This window comes from Balaenoptera borealis, assembly GCF_965194805.1.
Source record: "Balaenoptera borealis genome assembly, chromosome: 16".
Lineage (NCBI taxonomy): Eukaryota > Metazoa > Chordata > Mammalia > Artiodactyla > Balaenopteridae > Balaenoptera > Balaenoptera borealis.
Genome location: NC_138872.1, coordinates 50,209,070 through 50,230,178, shown reverse-complemented (window position 1 = coordinate 50,230,178; position 21,109 = coordinate 50,209,070). Strand labels below are relative to the sequence as shown.

Genomic DNA, 21,109 nt, shown 5'->3' with positions numbered 1-21,109 from the left:
CTTCTTCAGGCTTACTGTGGCAGAGAAATTGGTCACTTGCTAATAAAACACAGGATTAAACATTTTTAAGGTTTAAATGTCCTTTAAGTGATGTGATTGAATATACACTGTTTAGGTAATTTTTGTGGGCCTTTTGCTCACTGTCTTTAAACCTTATTGATTTAGCAATCTTTTTAGGGCAGAATATACTATAAAATTATCTTGATAAGTAAGGCTAGTAACTGACACAGCTTTTCAGACCTAACCTGAAAGTTGTCATATTTGATTAGAACAGTTTAAAAATGAGATTAAATTTGAGGCCTGGGCTGCAGGGAAAAACAAATTGAGCTCAATTCTGATTTCTAATTTTAGAAATTCCTGCATGCCACCCCTCCCCCAACCAGCCAGTCTGCACACTTTTCAGTTCTCGGTCGGGGGTTGGTCATAGCAGCAACTTTGCTTTTTCTCTCTTTGGTTTGCTCTATTTGTAATAAATAACCTTTACTATCAAATTAATAGAGTATGTTGCTGTAAGGACTCTGGTACATGTTCGTTTTTAACTTGCCTCTCGTGGAGCTGCTGGTGGCCGTGGGAGTCTGGCGCTCACGAGTCCTGCTTGCTCTCGGACCCCGTCCTTCTGGGGGCTGCCTTTGTGGTTGTGCGGGTGGACAGTCCCCCGTGTCAGGGTCATTGTTCATCAGCACTAGCAGGATATGGAGTCCAGCACATTCTACTTGCTCTGCAAGGATGTGCAGTTAGGATGCATTAGTGTGAAAGTCACAGAAAAGCCAGCCCACCCCGGCTTAAACACTGAACGGGATTGGTTGGCTCAGGTAAATGAAAAGTCCAGAGGCAGGCCCAGCTTCAGATGTGGTTTGATTCGGACTCCAGCCATTTTTCTTTCAAAGACTTGATTTCTTTTTTCAGAGAAGTTTTAGGTTACCAGCAAAATTAAGAGGCAGGTACAGAGGTTTCCCATACACCCCTCCCCCCCGCACATGCACAGCCTCCCCCACTATCACCATCCCCCACCAGGGTGGTTGGTCATTTGTTACAGCTGATGAGCCTACACTAATCACCCACAGTCCATAGCTTACGTTAGGGTTCTCTCTCGGTGGTGTACATTCTATGGGTTTGGACAAATATATAATGACTTGTATCTATCACTCTAGTACCATACAGGGTAGTTTCCTCTGTGCTCTGCCTGTTTATCGTCTCCAGCCCCCAACCCCTGGCAACCACCGATCTTTTTACTGTCTCCACAGTTTTGCCTTTTCCAGAATGCCATGTAGCTGGAAGTATACAGTATGTAGCCTATTCATATTGGCTTCTTTCACTTAGTAATATGCTTTTAAGGTTTTTCAGTGTCTTTTCATGGCTTGATAGCTCATTTCTTTTTAGCACTGAATAATATTCCATTGTCTGGATAGACCACAGTTTACTTATCCATTCACCTGCTGAAGGACATCCTCATGGTTCCAGTTTTTGGCAGCTATGACTAAAGCTGCGGTAAACACCTATGTGCAGGTTTTTGTGTGGACGTGAGTTTTCATTTCCTTTGGGTAAATATCAAGGAGCACAATTGCTGGATTGTATGCTGAGATCATGTTCGTTTTTGTAAGAAACTGTCCCTTTTCTGAATGCTTCTTTGCCTCTGCCTTCCTGCGGCCAGCTTTGCTCTCAGGTTGGCTCCCTTGTTTTGTAAACAGATGCCTCCCACTGAAGGAAAGTCCTGCAGTTTGCCCAGAGTGGCTGGGGGTGCTGTGTGCCAGTGTGTCCTGCCCACTCCAGCATAATCACTGTGCAAGGGCTGAGACTCTGCTCTTGGGCTTACACCAAATAGGGCCACCCCAGAAGAAAAGTGGGGTGCCCCACCCAGACAGCATCACCACTACCACTCTCCAGCAGGGGGAGTGGTCCTTCAGGGGAAGATTGGGGTTAACGGGGAAGGGAGGAGGAGAGTGGGTAGTGAATAGGCAGCTAGTGAATGCCCACTGCCAGGAGGAGGAGCCGGGTGGGAACCTCAGCTCAGGGGATGTGTTTCCTGCAGCAGCAGGTGCTTCTCTCAGCATTGATTCTGCGTGGAGGAGTGTGTCAGCCGTGAGGCTGCTCCCACTGTGCTCACTGGTGTCACCCAGGCTCCCTGTTCCCTGGCGGGAGGCCTGAGCAGCAGTCCTCATTGGCTTCACGTGTGTGCACACGGCTGTTTTTCAGATCGCTGACTTGAGAGATGGTAAATGAGACTTTTACGTGGGTCTTTGTCAAAACTGAGAAAACAGGGATGCCCCTGGCTTTTTTCTGCATTTATCCTAGTCACCTGGGATAACTAGGATAAAGAGCCCAGGGCTGAGGGGTCACAAAATCCCTTGCTGCTCTTCTGTTCTCCGTGTGGAAGACTTTCCCAGTCTTTATTGCCCTTTGTCAGTGGAACTTTGAACATAACTTTGGTTAGTTCATACGCACCATTTAAATTTGGTGTGACTTGGCAGAGGGTCCTCTGATGATGTAGGTGTTTTGGCTGTTTATTTACTTAATGCTTTGGCCTGGGGGGCCAGGGTCTGTAAGACATTAGCAGGCTCAGAAGCTTGGCCTGGCCTGGCCTCCAGGGGCTGTGCTGGGCCTGGTTGGTCAGGCCTCAGTCAGGCCATCTTCAGCCCTTCAACCACCTGTGCTTAGCGATCGCCGCTGGTTTTCTTTTGTGTCTCTCTCTCTTTTTTTAAAAAAAATATTTATTTCTTTTTGGCTGCATCAGGTCTTAGTTGCAGCACGTGGGAGTTTCGTTGAGGCTCGCGGGCTCTTTGTTGCGGCGCACGGGCTTCTCTCTAGTTGTGGCATGCAGGATCTTAGTTTCCCGACCAGGGATCGAACCCACGTCCCCTGCATTGGAAGGGGGATTCTTAACCACTGGACCACCAAGGAAGCCCCTCTCTCTCTTTTTTTAATTGAATTGTAGTTGGCTTACAATGTTGTCTTAATTTCTGCTGTACAGCAAAGTGACTCAGTTATACATATATAGGCATTCTTTTTTTTAATAAATTTATTTATTTATTTATTTATTTATGGCTGCGTTGGGTCTTCGTTGCTGCGCACAGGCTTTCTCTAGTTGCGGCGAGCGAGGGCTACTCTTTGTTGCGGTGCGTGGGCTTTTCATTGTGGTGGCTTGTCTTTGTTGCGGAGCACGGGCTCTAGGCGCGTGGGTTCAGTAGTTGTGGCTTGCAGGCTCTACAGCACAGGCTCACTAGTTGTGGCGCACGGGCTTAGTTGCTCCATGGCATGTGGGACCTTCCCGGACCAGGGCTCGAATCTGTGTCCCCTGCCTTGGCAGGCGGATCCTTAACTACTGTGCCACCAGGGAAGTCCCAAAATATGCATTCTTTTTTATCTTCTTTTCCATTATGTTTTTTTAAAGACAACCCAATTTTTATTTTTATTTTTATTTTTTAAAAATATATTTATTTATTTATTTTTGCCTGCATTGTGTCTTCGTTGCTGCCTCTAGTTGCGATGAGCGGGGGCTACTCTTTGTTGTGGTATGTGGGCTCTCCTTGCGGTGGCTTCTCTTGCTGCGAACACAGGCTCTAGGTGCACGGGCTTCAGTAGTTGTGGCTTGCAGGCTCCAGAGTGCAGGCTCAGTAGTTGTGGCGCACGGGCTTAGTTGCTCTGCGGCATGTGGGATCTTCCCAGAACAGGGCTTGAACCCGTGTCTCCTGCGTTGGCAGGTGGATCCTTAACCACTGTGCCACCAGGGGAGTCCTATTTTTTATCACTTTAAATATTTATTTGTTTATTTATTTGGCTGCGCTGGGTCTTAGTTGCGGCATGCGGGCTCTTGGTTGCAACATGTTTAGTTGCAGCATACGGGCTCTTAGTTGTGGCATGCATGTGGGATCTAGTTCCCTACCAGGGATCGAACCTGGGCCCCCTGTATTGGGCGCGTGGCATCTTAACCACTGGACCACCAGGGAAATCCCTCCATTATGGTTTATCTCAGGATATTGAATACAATTCCCTATGCTCTTCAGTAGAACCTTGTTTATATCGCTGCTGGGTTTTTGTTTTTTTTTTTTAATACTTATTTATTTATTTAATTTATTTTTGGCTGTGTCGAGTCTTAGTTGAGGCATGCAGGATCTTTTGTTGTGGTGCGCGGGCTATTCATTGTGGTTCGTGGGCTTCTCTCTAGTTGTGGCGTGCGGATTTTCTCTTCTCTAGCTGTGGTGCGCAGACTCCAGGGCGCGTGAGCTCTGTAGTTTGCAGCACGTGGGCTCTCTCGTAGAGGAGCGCGAGCTCAGTAGTTGTAGTGCGCGGGCTTAGTTGCCCCGTGGTGTGTGGGATCTTAGTTCCCTGACCAGGGATCAAACCCGCGTCCCCTGCATTGGAAGGCAATTCTTTACCACTGGACCACCAGGGAAGTCCCTCACTGCTGGTTTTAATGTCTAACAGCAGCAAATGCTTTCCATTTCTCTTCACTACCTTCCTCACTGAGAAGTTCCCCGAGGACAGGGTCCAACTGATATTTCCTTACGTCTTCCTGGTGCGCCAGCCAGTGAGGCACTCTTGGTCAGGGCTGGTCATTGTGGCTGTGGCCAGAGAGTGGAGCACAGATGGTGTTTGTAGCAGGAATAACTCAGCAACTTGTGGGTCCTTTGAAGGGTGGGTGACCAATCCTTCCTCTCCAGACTGAGGAACTGCCTGATTTGTTTGTTGCCTTATCGACTGTATTTCTGGTAAATGGCTTAAAAGAAATGTAAAAAGAGGAAGCACTCAAATTTGTATAGTTTCGTGTGGAAGGTGGAAAAGTGAGATTGATCTGGGGTTTCTGGTTGGCGTTCCAGTGCAGCGGGGTGGGGGTGGGGCGGTGACTCTGGCACCCGGCTGCCGAGGGGCTCCAGTCCAAAGGGTGGCGGTGGTCCAGGTGGGGGTCTCAAGACACTGGTCCCGTTAATAGTGAGCCTGTTTGATTTGACCTTCAGCAAATACTCTTCACTGTTGAATTTTTAGGTCATTTGTGATGGAAGGTGACTCATTTGTAAAGTGTGGCTCTCGCTGTGGCCTTCCCCGTCTTTCTTCCTACTGCTGTGCTTTTAGTCACTCTTAAATGTAGGGCACGAAGCTAGGGAAGAGAGCATGGCCCTGCTGCCAGTCCCTTGTCACCTTCCAGGTATGTAACTTGTCCAACTTGATGAATTCCTTAAACTGAACAGATGATCCCAAGGTTGGTCACTGGAGATGTTTTCAGACAGGCCCTAGTGTGCAGCTGTGGGGCTCTCAAGACAGTTGACAGGGAATTCCCTGGCGGTCCAGTGGTTAGGACTCCGCGCTCTCACTTCCTAGGGCCTGGATTCAATCCCTGGCCAGGGTACTAAGATCCCACAAGCCATGTGGCGCAACTGAAAAAACAAAAAGACAGGAGTTTACAAATCTTTCCATTCCCCTTGCTGGCTGAATGGGAGAACGTTAATCTCAGTGGTTTAACTTAAGGACCCCTCACTTGGTGACTTTTCTACAGGCTGTGTCTTCTGGGTCAGCCTTCTCCTGGTTGTGTGATGGTGGGGAAGTTGCTTCACCTCTCTGAGCTTTTCTGTAAAACTGGGGACGATGAAGTAAGGGCCTGCCCAATGAGGTTGTCAGGGAGGTTCCGTGAACTGATCCCTGGGGGTGCCCGCACACAGCAGGCTCAGTGCACACAGCAGGTGCTCAGGGATTTTCACATCCTCCTGTGGTTCTTCATCATCATCTGAACTTAGTGGTCTGCTAGATGTTGGTGCAATTTGTATCTGGGTTACAAATGATTTCAAAGTAGCGAATGACACATTCCGATTTTTTTTTTTTTTTTACTTATTTATTTTTGGCTGTCTTGGGTCTTCGTTTCTGTGCGAGGGCTTTCTCTAGTTGCGGCAAGCGGGGGCCACTCTTCATCGCGGTGCGCTGGCCTCTCACTATCGCGGCCTCTCTTGTTGCGGAGCACAGGCTCCAGACGCGCAGGCTCAGTAGTTGTGGCTCACGGGCCTAGCTGCTCCGCGGCATGTGGGGTCTTCCCAGACCAGGGCTCGAACCCGTGTCCCCTGCATTGGCAGGCGGATTCTCAACCACTGCACCACCAGGGAAGCCCACATTCCGATTTTAATAATCGTATTTCCTGAGAGTGAAGCATGTTAATTTCCCACCCCAAACCTGCTCTCGTGGCCATCCTTACCTCCAGAAGTGGCACCACCATCTACCAGATCAACGTGGCCCACCTGATTCCCCATCCGAATGTGTGCTGAACCCTCTGCCTCTTGCTGTCTGCACTCTGGCCCCCACACCCTCCTCCTGGACCCGCAGAGCCTTCTGGGTGAGCCTCTGCCTCAGTCTTTTCTCCCCACAGTGCCCAAAGGGACCTTTCTAGATGCAGGTCTGACTACGCTCTTCCTTCTTCCACGACGTGGGGACTTCCCACTGCCCCTGGACTGCACCCCAGGCTCCTGTGACACAACGTGTCCACGGGAGACCCTGTCATGCATGGTACCAGCATGCTGTGAGCATTTTACATGCCTATCAGTGGGGGGAGGCTGGCTAATAAAAGTTTTTAAACTAGTTACAGGAGAGTCAAAAAATATTTTTTCTCTGTTTTAGTCATATAAAACTCTGTAGCCTTTTTCTTTTAATATTTATTTGTTTATTTATTTATTTATTTTTGGTTGCGTCAGGTCTTAGTTGCGGCACGTGGGATCTTTCGTTGCAGCACAGGGGGCGCGCGGGCTTCTCTCTAGTTGTGGCGCATGGGCTCATTAGTTACTCATTAGTTGCGGCACATGGGCTTAGTTGCCCCACGGCATGTGGGATCTTAGTTCACCGACCAGGGATTGAACCCACGTCCCCTGTATTGGAAGGCGGATTCTTAACCACTGGACAACCAGGGAAGCCCCAAAAGTCTGTAGTCTTTGATGACAGGTTTCGACAAAGTCCGGGAAAGTTCAGTTAGCTGTCAGACTGAAGAATTTTAGAATAGAGAGGCCCCTTTGTCTGGGCTCCACGTTGGTGGGTTTATGAAACGGAAGTGCCTACAGAGACTGCGGCCTGTGAGGCCCACGCCGCCCGTGGTTCTGCCGCCTGGCCGCTGGGTTGGGGAGCCTGGGCTGGCGGCTGGCCGCGTGTGTCTTCTGTGCATCAGCTGCCGGGGGATCAGCCAGTTCGCAGGTTTGTGCACCAGTTAGCGTCACAGAGACTGGAATTTGATTCATACTCACTGGCTCTGTTAATCTCCTCTAGAATCCTGACTTCATTTACACCAGTTTACCCAGCAATCATTATAAATAATGGAATTTGGCCAGGTAGTGGTTGTTCAGTTAGGAAAGGAAGGCAGTCTAATAATTCTTTCTTCAGTCCAGCTTGAGGCCGAGTACGTGTGTGTGTGTGTAAGAAAATCGTTGCTTTCTTTTTCCCCCATGTCACATCAGTACAAATGCATGTTTTTGTGAGCCACTCAGGGTCCTCTCAGAGCTCATTAATTCCAAAAAGTGTTTGCTCTGAGGAAACAACTCTGTAAATCTCTTCAGTCCCTTCCTGGAACTCAGGCTGGCTATCTGATTTTGTGAAAATAAATGCAGTCTTCAAAGAGGCCGTGCACAGGGCCTTGTGCGTGCATGTGAAGGGCTTCAGGCTCACCCCTCCTCACCCCTCCCCTGGGTGGATTACAGCCTCGGCCCACAAGCCTTCTCGGAACTGGTGAAACTCTTTGTAGCAGCTGGACTCAGCTCTTTTGTTTGGACCAAACTCTTCCAGTTTTGATGGATAGAGGTGAGCCCTGCGTTGTGTGGCTGGGTGGGCACCCTCCTCAGCCCCCCAGCAGCAGGAGGCTCCCATTCCCTGGCCCTCTGCTCATCCAGCCTTGTGCCCTTCGAATCTTTAACGTGCTTTTATCTGGTATTGACCCTCTCTGGATCACTGGTTCATTTTTAGTCTGTAGGGCTAGTGTCTTCTCTTGAACAAATATTTAAAAATAATCATAAAGAATGTTGCTTGTAATAGCCAGCAGTTAGAGTAACTTGAATGTCTAATAGCAGGATTGATTGCACAGGGGTTTTTTTCTGCGTGGTTGGAGAACATAGGCTTTCTATTTTCTTCTTTTTGTTTTTCTACATTTTCCAAATTCCTATAAAACATAAACCTTTGTAATTTGCAAGTATGTTATTAAAATATATACAAAGATATATCACAAGAGGGTGTGAATTATGTACAGTTTTTCAACAGCATATTTTTTCTTTTAAAAGGATGCATATAAATGTTTCCTTTTAGTATGATCTTAGGTCTTCTTAATGTTTACACTGCTATACCAGTTTTGCTTTGTTTTGTGTTTTTTTGGCTGCATTGAGCGTGGCATGCCGGATCTTAGTTCCCTGACCAGGGATCAAACCCGCGCCCCCTGCATTGGAAGCTCAGAGTCTTAACCACTGGACCACCAGGGAAGTCCCTATACCAGTATTTTAATTAATTTTTATTTTTATTAAAAAAATGGAGAGAAGGAAAAATTCAAATAATGCTAAAAGGCTGATAACTAAATTTAGCAGTCTCATGACCCCCTGGCCTTTCCAGGATGGCCGCTTCCAACTGTATCTTACCCTAGTGTATTAGCTCAGGCTGCCAGGACAAAATATCATAGACCTGGGGGTTAAACAACAGACATTTATTTCTCACATTTCTGGAGGCTGGAGGTCCCAGACCAAAGCGCCGGCAAGGTAGGTTTCATTCCATTCTTCTCATGGTTTGCTCACATGGCCTTTTCTCAGTGTGTCTGTGTGGAGAGAGAGACAGCTCCCCAGCATCTCTTCTGCTAAGGGTAATGATCCTGTCAGATCAGGGTCCCACTTTCATGACTTCATTTAACCATGTGACTTCCTTAGAGGCCCCATCTCCAAATACAGCCACATGGGGGGGTAAGGGCCTCCACATCAGAATCTGGGGGACGTAGACTCTCAGTCCATCACACCCCCCTTTCTAAGTGATGTGCTCATACTGCTGTCCTTGGGGCATCTGCCCTGAGCCAGTCTCTGTGGATGCTCTCCTTTCCCCACCACCTGGCCTGATTATTAACACATTCTGGGTTTGGTTTATATCCATATTTGGTGTTTTCATTGCTGAGCCAAGTTGGGCCAATCATTTTCTTTCTTGTGCCATTTTTGTGTGTGTGCGTTTTAAAGTTATGGTTGTTGCATTTTTTCATTTGATTAGATATTTGATTTTCTGACATAAATCTTCCCTTATGCTGCATCGGCTTAAAAAGTGCCTGTCAAAATACTTCTCATTACTTTTCTCATTTTGGAGCCTGTATTATTTAGATGTTGGACCATTTGGAATGATCCTTTAAATTTTGTTTCTTTTTTTCCTATTTTCTGTTTCTTTTCTTTTTGTTGTGTTTTCAGCTCTTTCCACTAAATTTCTCCTGCTCTTGTTTTCTGAATATATACTCTAAAAAGACGAAATCATCCTTTTTTTTTTTTTTTTTTTTTTTTTATTGTTCATGGATCAGCATTTAAAAATCTTTCTGGTGTTGACCTAAAACAATATAACAGCCAGTTATTTTACCAGAAAGTGGGTTTATTGCAAAGAATTGCAATTTGGGACATGCAGTCTATAGTGAAGCCACAGGCAAGTCCAGAGAACAAAGGAGAGGAACTTCTTTTATAGAGGAGAAGGAGGAGTTAGGAGGGGCTGTTATAAACAAAGAGCCCATTGGAGGAAACTGGGAGTTCAGAGTACAGTGGCTTTTCATTGGCTGAGCTGTTGCCAGGCAAAGAGAAATTCTCTCTCCCTCCTGCTGGGTGGTCCTTCTTCATGTTGGAGATGCAAAGGTATGTCTCTTCCTGTTTCATCTGCAATTGATGATGGTAGGGTGTGAGGGCTCCCTTTCCTGGCCTCCCAACTCCATTTTATTTTATTTATTTTTATTTTTATTTTTATTTATTTATTTTTTGGCCACGCTGCCCGGCCTGTGGGATCTTAGTTCCCGACCAGGGATTGCACCCAGGCGCTTGGCAGTGAGAGCATGGAGTCCTAACCACTGGACCTCCAGGGAATTCCCCCATCTCCATTTTAAGTGAGGTTTCTGTGTATTAACTTTCACATTAGCATCATGCCCCTACCCACCCTTCAGTAGGGAGACACGGTGGGTTATGTCAAGAAGTCCTGCTTATGTGGGAAAAAGATTGCTCCTTTTTCCTATGGTTATAGAGCTGGGCCTAGTTTGCAAAACTTATTTTAAATACAAATGAGAATTCTTTGGGAAGAAGTCAGTGAAGGAAAAGGAGATGTGGAGCACTGCTGTTTAGGGAAGATCTAATGTGATGACCATAAAATATGTAATTTGTAGGTGGTAACATTGTGGAAGGATTCTTTTTTTTTTTTAAACTCATGTCAGTTTGGGAAGAGTTTATTTATTTATTTATAATTTATTTATATTTAATTTATTTATTTTTGGCTGAGTTGGGTCTTTGTTGCTGCACGTGGGCTTTCTCTAGTTCCTGCGAGTGGGAGCTACTCTTTGTTGCGCTGTGTGGGCTTCTCATTGCGGTGGCTTCTCTTGTTGTGGAGCACGGGCTCTAGACACATGGGCTTCAGTAGTTGTGGCTTGCGGGTTCTAGAGTGCAGGCTCAGTAGTTGTGGCCCACAGGCTTAGTTGCCCCACGGCATGTGGGATCTTCCCGGACCAGGGCTTGAACCCGTGTTCCCTGCATTGGCAGGCAGATTCTTAACCACTGTGCCACCAGGGAAGTCCGATTCTTTTTTAATGAGACTTCTCTTTGGGATGCCTTTAGTACCCTTGAGATTATTCAGTGGATAAAAATTATTTGCATACATATAACTTGTCAGGAGCACATTTGTTCTGTGTGTTAAGCTTGCCTGAATTAGGCATGGCTGAAGGGTTGGTGTCTTGGGGAAGATGTGTATGCTGTATCTCATTCTTGTGTAATTCTTGGATTTCTTACTGAATCTTCTTGAGGACTGTTTGTTCATCTGAGGACAGTTGATCCCTATGCTGGCAATAGACTTGTGAAACTGAATAAAGGAAACCTCATTTAAAGTCTGGAGTCTGGAGGCCAGAAGGGGAGCTCTGATGCCCTACACTCCACCTCAGTTAGAGACCGCGCAGGAAGAGAGGTACCTTGCATTCCCAGCAGGGAGGTATCTACTTTACTGCCCCTGCAGGAGGAAGGAAGAGTTCTTGCCCAGCGCCAAGCCCAGCCTGTTGGAACCTTTGCAGCTCAGCCAATAGGAATCCATCACCACCCTGAACTCTTGCTTTCCTCCAAGGGACTTTGGTTCAAAGCACCCCTCTCAGCTTCCTCCTTTTCTCTATAAAGTAACACTCCTCTCCTTTGTTTGCTGGACTGGCCTATAGTTTTTGCTATAGCATGGTCGTCCTGAATTGCAATTCTCTGCTATTCCTGAATAAACCCGTTTTGCTGGTAAAATAACTGGATGTTCTCAGCAGAGTATTATGATCGGTGTTTTGGAGTTTTGGAGAACAAAAGGGGGGCTCAAGGACAGTGGTCCACATATGACCAAGAAAAGCTGTGTCTGAGCAGACAGGAAAAGATGACTCTCTGTGGCCCCAGTACAGCTGCCCCTTTAAAAGGAGAATTGACAGAAATACAGATTCATTCGTTCATTGAGTGTCCTCCATGTGACACATACTCTTCTAGAAGCTGGAGATTCACTAGTGAACAAAGCAGACAAAAATCCCTCCGATTGTGCAGCTTACATTTTTTTTTTTTTTTAATTTTATTTATTTATTTATTTATTTATGGCTGTGTTGGGTCTTCGTTTCTGTGCGAGGGCTTTCTCTAGTTGCGGCAAGTGGGGGCCACTCTTCATCACGGAGCGCGGGCCTCTCACTATCGCGGCCTCTCTTGTTGCGGAGCACAGGCTCCAGACGCGCAGGCTCAGCAATTGTGGCTCACGGGCTTAGTCGCTCCGCGGCATGTGGAATCTTCCCAGACCAGGGCTCGAACCCGTGTCCCCTGCATTGGCAGGCAGATTCTCAACCACTGCGCCACCAGGGAAGCCCTACACTTTTAACAGGGAGAGAAACAAGATGAGAACGCAAGTAAAATACTGAGCATTTCAGATGGTGCAGTTTATGTTGGGGCAGAGGGAGGGTTGCCATTTTCACAAGAGTGGCCAGAGAGGGTCTCATTCTGGAGGGTGACTTTTGAGCAAAGCCTGAAGAAGGTGAGAGCACGGTGAGAGACCGTGTACCTGGAGGAGGACGAGGGAAGAGCAAGTAGGAAAGGCAGCCTAGCTGGGGCAGAGTGGCCGAGGGGCGAGGGGTGGGAGGAGAGCGCAGAGAGGTGACTTGGCATTTCTGAGACTGCGGCTTCTGCTTTGGTCTCTCTCAAATTGTCAGTGTATTGATGGTATTTGGAGCCGTGAGCCTTGTTGTGACCCCCCAGCGAGCGAACGTAGATAGAGACAAGAAGGCCTCTGGCGGCTTTCCACTGCCGAGGGTTACAGGAGACCTGGCAGTGAGGTTGGAGGAAACCAGCGGAGTATGGGGTCTTGGAGACCAAATGAAGAAAGTGCACCAAGGAAGACGGATTGAGTAGCCGTCGGCGCTGCTGGTAGGTGATGTGAGATGGGGGCTGGTGTCCTTAACGTCTAGCAACCTGGAGATTGTTGGGGACCCTGCGTTGTGCTGGTGGGAGATGGTAAAAGCACATTGAAATGGCTTTCAGATTGAGCTTTAAACAGCTCAGAGCCCTTTGAGAAGGACCATGTCTTAGTCTTATTTGTCCTTGGCTTAAGATACTGTCTTGCAGGTCTGCTCTTGATAAATATGTACTGAAAGAAATGACTCGAGCTCTTAGAAAACATCTGCAAGATGTGTGGAATCCACCCGCCCGCCTGTGCCTTTGAGTACAGCGTTCACGTCCCCATCCTGAGACCCCTGACCTTTATCAAGGAAGCGGCTGCTTCCCTTGTGGTTCATGTCACAGCCAGGAGCTACCTCTGCATTGGTTTTACCCTTTTTGGCCTCTCACCTTTGATAAAGAAATCTAGTTTAAAAAAAAATCAGATCAAGTGAGAAATTCTGTCTGATACCTTTTATTAAGGATTCAGAAACAAGCTATGGCTTATGTGTTTCAATATGCCACTACTGTTGAATGTCGGGGCTGAATTTATTGGTTGAAGTCTCCCACTATGAATGTGGATTTGTCTGTTGTTGTTTTTTCTGTCAAGTTTTGCTCTGTGTGTTTTGAGTCCATAGTTTACATGCATACACATTGAGTTGTTACTTTTTTCTGTGGATTGACCGTTTTATTATTATAACATGTCTTTATATCTAATAATGCTTTTTGCTTAAAAATCTACTTTGTCCGATATTGGTATAGCTACCCCAACTTTCTTTTAAGAGTATTTGCATGATTTATGTGTTTTCCAATCTTTTATTTATTTATTGAGATATAGTTGACATACATTCTGTTAGTTTCAGGGGTACACCATAACCATTCGATATTTGTATGTATATAGTGTGAAATGGTCACCACACTAAGTCTAGTTAACATCTGTCACCATATGTAGTTACAAAAAAATTTATTTTCTTGTGAAGAGACTTCAGTCTTTTATTTTCAAATGTTCTATATTCTTTTTTTTGGCCGCAGTGTGAGGCTTGTGGGATTTTAGTTCCCCGACCAGGGGTTGAACTCAGGCCCTCGGCAGTGAGAGTGCAGGGCCCTAACCACTGGACTGCCACGGAATTCTGAAATTTTCTATATTCTTTTTTTTTCTTGATTTTTTTTAATGTGGACCATTTTTAAAGTCTCTATTGAATTTGTTACAATATTGCTTCTGTTTTATGTTTTTTGGTTTTTTGGCCGTGAAGCATGTGGGATTCCAGCCCCCTGACCAGGGATTGAACCCGCACCCCCTGCATTGGAAGGCGAAGTCCCAACCACTGGACCGCCAGGGAAGTCCCAATTTTCTATATTATTATATTTAAGTTATTTTTCTTATAAGGTGGATATGGATAGTTTTTTTAAAATCCAGATGATCTACTTTTTTATTTTTATTTATTTATTGATTGATTTTTGGCTGCATTGGGTCTCTGTTGCTGTGCGCGGGCTTTCTCTAGTTGCGGCGAGCGGGGGCTACACTTCGTTGCAGTGCGTGGGCTTCTTATTGCTGTGGCTTCTCTTGTTTCGGAACATCAGCTCTAGGCACGCGGGCTTCAGTAGTTGCAGCGTGTGGGCTCAGTAGTTGTGGCTCATGGGCTCTAGAGTGCAGGCTCAGTATTTGTGGAGCACGGGCTTAGTTGCTCCGCGGCATGTGGGATCTTCCTGGACCAGGGATCGAACCCGTGTCCCCTGGGTTGGCAGGCGGATTCTTAACCACTGTGCCACCAGGGAAGTCCCCAGATGATCTACTCTTAATTGGTATATTTAGTTGATTTATATTTAATATATAATAATTACCAATATATTTGGACTTAAAGCTATCTTTTAGTATTTATGTTTTATTTGTTCCTCATTCTCCTTTCTCGTTTCTTTTGGATTAATTAAATATTTTTTTGTTAATCAAATGCCCCCCTCTGTTAGCTTGTTCTACATTTATGTACTACTATTTTTTAAAATTTTTAATTTATTTTTATTTTTGGATGCGTTGGGTCTTCCTTGCTGTGCGTGGGCTTTCTCTAGTTGTGGCGAGCAGAGGCTACTCTTCATTGCGGTGCGCGGGCTTCTCATTGTGGTGCCTTCTCTTGTTGCGGGGCACAGGCTCTAGGTGCGCAGGCTTCAGTAGTTGTGGCTCACGGGCTCAGTAGTTGTGGCTTGCGGGCTCTAGAGCGCAGGCTCAGTAGTTGTGGTGCATGGGCTTAGTTGCTCTGCGGCATGTGGGATCTTTCCAGACCAGGGCTCCAACCCGTGTCCCCTGCATTGGCAGGTGGATTCTTAACTACAGTGCCACCAGGGAAGCCCTGTACTACTACTTTTTAAGTGGTCCCTCTAGAGATTACAGCATGCATCCCTGACCTATTCGAGTGTAAGTTGGTTCTTTTGTCACTTACCAGAAAATGTAAAGACTAAAGGTTAATCTAACACAAGTTATGTACTCCCCCATTGCTTTTTATGCAGTTGTTGTTTATTTTTTTTGTATGTGTATGTATGTATGTATGTATGTATTTATTTGGCTGCGTCGGGTCTTGGTTGCGGCACGCAGGATCTTTGTTGAGGCGTGCAGGATCTTTCATTGCCGTGCGCGGGCTCAGTTGTTGTGGTGCGGGCTTAGTTGCCTGCGGCATGTGAGATCTTAGTCTTACAGCTAAACCGTCCAAGGTAATTTGTCATTTTTTGGTGCCACCGTTAAGATTTTCTTCTGTGTCTTTGGTAAAACTACTGAAGTTTTACTATCATGTCTGTTTTTCTGGCTTGGGGTTTGAAGTACTTTTTGAATCTCTGGCTTGATGATTTTCGTGAATTTTGGGAATTTCTCAGTTATTAGCTCTTCAAATTATTGCTTCTGCTGTATTCTCTCTTTCTCTTCTTCTGGGATTCCAGTTACTCACGTGTCAGACATTTCTTCTTTTTAAGTCTTTTCAGTAGTTTCTGTCCTTACCATGCTTCAGTATGCATATTTTCCAGACCTATGTACCATTCACTAATTTCTCTTCAGTTGTGTGTAGTCTACTGTTACGTCTGTCTGTGGAGTTCTTAACTTCATTTGTTATATTTTTCAGTTTTAGTGTTCATTTGATTTTTTTTTTTTTTTTAATATTCAGTCCCCTGCTCAAACTCTCCAGCTTGTCTTTTAACTCTGTTTCTGTTGTCTGTTTTTCTCTTGTTCTTGAGTCAGTTGTTGTCCCGTCTCCTAGTATGCTGGGCAGTTTTTATTGAACAGCAGACATTGTATATGAAAAATTCAGAGATCGTTTGAAGTTCCTGATCGTAATTTTCTCCAATGAGGGCTTACTTTTGCTTCTGACTGGCCTTTAGTGTGGGGACCTGTCACTTTACTCCAGCCAGGAACCAATCTGATTTGAACACAAGACTTCAGTCTTTGGGCAGGCTGGTCTATTTCAGGTTCATCCCTTCTCCTAGGATATAGCCCATTGGGGTCCTGACTGAAGGCCTGGGGTCTTCACTAGGGCCCACATCTTTGGTGCACTTGGAACACCCACTTAAGAATTCTGGAAGTTTTCACATTCTCAGCTTGGAAGTCATTGCTTGAGAACCTCAAGGAGAAAAGTGGGACCGTATGTTTGACTTGCCTGTTTTCCTTTTTTCTCTCATGCTTTGGCCCCTTGAGAGATCTCATTTCCTTGGTAGCTATCTTGTGCCTTAAAACAGATGAAAACATTTCTGTTTTTTTTTAATAAAAAAGTATCAAATTTATTTCAATATCTAGTTTCATTTTTAAGTTAAAGCTTTTAGACAATTTTTTTGTAATTTAAGATTTATTATCGGAGGTGAGGAAAACGTTAATAAGCTATTAATTACTGACAACAAATAAAATTATTAACCATGCGTTTATAGAAGACATGTTAAAGAGTAAAAAGTTCCAGTTACACTACTTAACTGAAGGAAATATCCTCCAGCCCTTTATTTCTAATTATAACACGTTCTCATTTTGACATAATTTACACCTTTTTCACCCAATTAATACTATGCTAAACAAAATTTTTCCGACTGTTAAGCCTTTCTTTACCATTTATGAAATATGACTTAACTGTTACTCTTTAAAAGTTCCTTAAAAGAATTTGAAATTTTAATTTTCACCATGAACCTGTTTGATCAAAAAAGTAAAGGACATCACTACCACATGAATTAAAAGAATGGAATAAAAAACAAAAGTGGTATTATATAATCAGCAAATTATTTGATAAGACATTTTAAGTATTTCATATTTCTACTTAGCACAGGTGAGAATTAACTGGTTCCACGGTACTACAAGGCTTGGCAATTTTACTCGCTTTAAATCATAGTGTTACTCTACTCAAGTCATTGCTAAGAAAATGGCAGCGTTCATAAGTACAAAAATTGTTATATCCAGTAAGTGGTATTCTACATAGTCAAGATAATAAGAGAATTCTTTATAAAATTAGATTTTAAAAAATGCAGAATGTCTGGTGATTAGCAGTATCTCAAAAGGTAAAATGAGAAAAATACAGAAAATAGAAGAACTCGTTGAATAACATTATTTTGCTTTGAGGATGCCAGAAATGATTCTATTCCAAGAAATAAGTAATAATGATAAAAGATGTGATTAATACACTGTATCTCTTTTAAGCCAAAGCACACTTTTCACCTCAGGACAATTCTGATTTTTACATTTTTAATCTCCTTTGTCCAGAACAGGACCCCATTTTAAGCCATTATTTGAATAGAGTCCATAATCTAAAGCCATTTTTCTCCACAGGATGTTTTCATTTTAGTACATATGCTGCAAAAAGGCAAATGACTAAGTCAGTTATAAAGAATTTGTTGCATAATAAATGCCAATTTACAGTAACTGTCAACAGACTTCTACACCGAAGCCTGAAAGTTGCTACAGTACAGGTGAGAACTAACATGATTCTTCCATATGCTCAGACTTAGTTTACTAAATAATACTGTCATAAGATCTGAAAAGAAACCTTAATGGGTCCTTCCAAAGCTGCGTAATTTTCCAGACAATTTTCCTCTGGTTGCAGAGCCTGTTCATTCTTTCAATCCTTTTTTAGTCCTTTAGCTTTTGCAGTATTTTCTTGACGTTTTTGTTTCTTCTTTTGCTCCTTTTCCCTGGCCTCAATCATCTTGGCCAATTTCTAAGACAGTACAGCACTTGCTAGAAACAATGGAGTTAGGGCCAAAATAACTGTTGTAAGGAAGCCATACGGGTCCTTTGCAGCCCATTCCACAGCATACTCAGCCCAAGCCTTTATATCAAACATCTTTGTAGAGGCCTTATGCTTGAGTAGTGATCTCTAATTTTGTTCTGGGATTATTAGCCAATCACAATTTCAGATGACCCTTGGTTGGTTGTCTTCTTTAGCTCTACCATACACTTCTGAGAGAATGCTTAAATTCTATACACTTGGGCAGTTGGCGCGGTGGCCGCTTCCGCTGGGCACGGGGGCAAAACCGCGGCAGTGGCTGCCACCAGCCTCCCCTACATCGCGCCCGGGACGGTGGGCTCGGAGCCCCACTCCCAACTCTCTGTCTGTTTTGCTAATTGTCCTTGCAGATGGTGAGGTGTGCAGCAAGCAAGTCCACCTTGCACACCAAAATCCAAGGCTCAATTTATTTTATGTATCAGCTGTTTACTTAGAGCTTGATTTAGATGAACGCTTACATTAGGTAGTTCTGTTGTGTGGCTTTAAAAGTCAGAAAAGTCTGTGAAGAGACGAGTCCTGATAGGCATCCCTGTTTCTTTGGGCCTGCCTTAATCTGCCTCTGGGCAGAGAGGCTGTCCTGCCTTGCGGAAATCAGTGGAAATCAGAGTAAATGCTCCATGGGTTATACAACTCAAATGTTCTTCAAGGTCCAGACACCCACCCCATTCACCCTCTCAATACTGTCTAAAGGTAAATAATCTGAATAATTGTGTGTCCTTCCAAAGCGTCTTTATAAACATATAGAAATTAATATGAACATATTCTTATATTTTTAATGCTTAATACATTTTAAAGTAGGAATTTTCTTTTGAGAAATGGACGTGACCTAAAAAATTAGGTCCATCACACAGAATGTGGTATACATTGAGTATAAACTCTAGACCTATTGCATATGTATTCGTTTTTCAGGTGTAAAATGAATTTACTAATCACTGTAAACAAATTTAGAGTTTTCTTTTGTTTGGGTTTTTATTGCTTTTATCCAGCTGAGTGTTGTTGCCCTGTTCCTCATGTGACAAAGGTGGCTGGGTGGATTAGTGGCCAAGTTCACTGTTGGGGAAGAGTGTGAACGTAACAAACTGGCCTGAATGAGAAACAGACTCAGGGCTCTGGTGGATAGAGCATTACGCAGCACAAACGCCATCGTTACCCAGCACAAACGCCAGACGGGTTCAGCCCCGCATGCCGTGTGTGCACAGGACATGTGCACCTGCCATAGCATGAGGTGCTATGCTCAGCATTCGTTCTGCAGCAGGCCCACGTTTGAGCCCACGTCGCCAGCACTGTTGCTGGGGGCGGAAAACAGGCCCGCAGGTGTACCTGTGCTGGAGCCCTCCCATCCCCACTGGGGGTTCCCATCCTCTGCCCGTCTTGGGTTCCCAGCCATGTGGCTGTGCTCCACCCTCAAGGCAGCCTCTGAGGGCCACAGGCGTGGAAACTGCAGTGTTGAAAGGGCCTGATGAGGCCTGGCGCTGTGCCCTGAGGTGGCAGCCTGAGCCGGGGTTAGGCCAGTGACAGAGAATGCTTTTGGACATTCTAGCATTGAAGGAATGTCAGACTTGCCCCTTGGTTCTTTGAAATTCGGTTCACTTTGGAATGTAAAGTTTTGTGGTGCCACCTGCAGTTGTGCTGGAGATAATATAAAGATAAACATTTCCATGGTGAACAAAGACTGGCAAATAAGAGCAGCCCGGGCCTTTTGTTTTCACAGGGTCCACCCTATGTACATATGGAAACAGTGGAAGTATCTTACCTAGTTGGGCTTTCTCATAAGGTGGTCAGGGTAAGTTCATTTGGATACAGTGAACGTCCTTTAAAAAGAAAATCCTTTTGAAACATTGCGAAAGAAAGCTTCATAAGCAGAAAAATCAAATAACTCTTATGAAAGCAAAGTACCCAAAGAATCTGTGTTTCTCCCTCAGGTTTTCACTTTCTGGACAGACTTCTATGTGCTGCGTCAAGGAAAGCAGACACGGGTGTCCTGTTAGCTTAGAGAAGGGTTGAGGATTACGTGGTGATGTTACAAGGTGAAAAGGGTGACCCGAGGCTTGGAGTTTCTGATTTCTGAATTACTTCAAGGGAACAAATCATACTGTTACATGAACAGAATTTTGACTTTGACTACTAGATTCATAAGTGTATGTTTTTTAATTTTTAATAAGCCACATTTTGAAAGTCACCGATTTGGTCTTGTAGCTTCAGCCCCAAGAACTTGTCTCCTTAGCAGAGTTCTGTGGGATCTCGGGGTTGCAGCCCTCAGCCTCCCGCCTCGCTTCAGGTTATTGACTGATGACTGATTCAGACCTGTGTTAAAGAGGTGATGGGTCTGCCATGGGATCTGCTGCTTTGAAATCATCAAGGACCCATGTCTAGAGTCTCTGGCTCAGTTTGAAAGACCTCAGGGGGCAGGCATAGATAGCATCTCTGTAAATTACTCTGAATTGCCTGCAATTTGTTGGGAGTTGCCACTTCTAAATGTTTATTGTGACTGTGAGTGCGTGAAGTGTGATTGGCACTTCTTTGGAACTGGTAAGTGCCTTGGAGCTTGTTTTTGAGTGGTCAAAGCTAGAGGGAGGGGCTGAAGTCTCCAGGGGAGGGTAGTGCCAGATGCAGGCTGACCCCCATCATTGAAACGAGAATGATTTATTAAAAATCATGATGGCAGATTCTGTGAAACATTTTTTGTTCCACTTTTTAAACACTACCACATAAACTTCCTCTTCATCAAATCCATGTAACCTAAAAATCTGATGTGAAACATTTGTGTAAGTCCAGGTCCTGAAGAGATTTCTGCTGACATTTGAGAAACCGGTTGTGAGCAGAGAAAGCTGATTTAAATTTGCAGTGTTTACACTAAACAGAGAGGAACGGGGTTTCTGGTTTGGTTGTCACCATGTTTGAGCTCTCGTTGGCAAGTTCCAGATGTGACTTCTGTATAGCGCTTTATAATTTTCAAAGTGGTCTTCATATATATTGTTCCATAGATACCAACAACTGCTCTGCAGCAATAAACATCCAGGGACGTGTTATTATCAAAGTTATATAAGAAATATATTTGGTGCAGGAAAATTGAAAAATAAAGATAAGTGAAAAACGATCTGATACCCCACTGTTCAGAGGTAGCACTGTTCTATGTGAATCCCTCCAGAGTCTTCTCGACACATGTGTAATCTTTTCCCTGGGAAGATGGGCTCCATAATCCACTTCACCCACAATGTGAATTTTCAACAGTTATTATAAAGAGTTACTGGTTTGCGTAGCATAGCTACATAAAAGATTTGTGGC

The 21,109-nt window shown here is 44.6% G+C and overlaps 1 protein-coding gene and 1 pseudogene across 4 annotated transcripts in view; one reads left to right on the top strand and one right to left on the bottom strand.

Annotated features, from left to right (window-relative positions):
* AXIN1 (axin 1) overlaps nt 1-21,109 on the top strand; it is a 58,496-nt gene that overhangs the window by 6,420 nt on the left and 30,967 nt on the right. The window lies entirely within an intron of this gene.
* LOC309613981 (small integral membrane protein 15 pseudogene) lies at nt 1,526-19,604 on the bottom strand (annotated as a pseudogene). Its single transcript has one exon. The product of its transcript is annotated as a small integral membrane protein 15 pseudogene (transcript).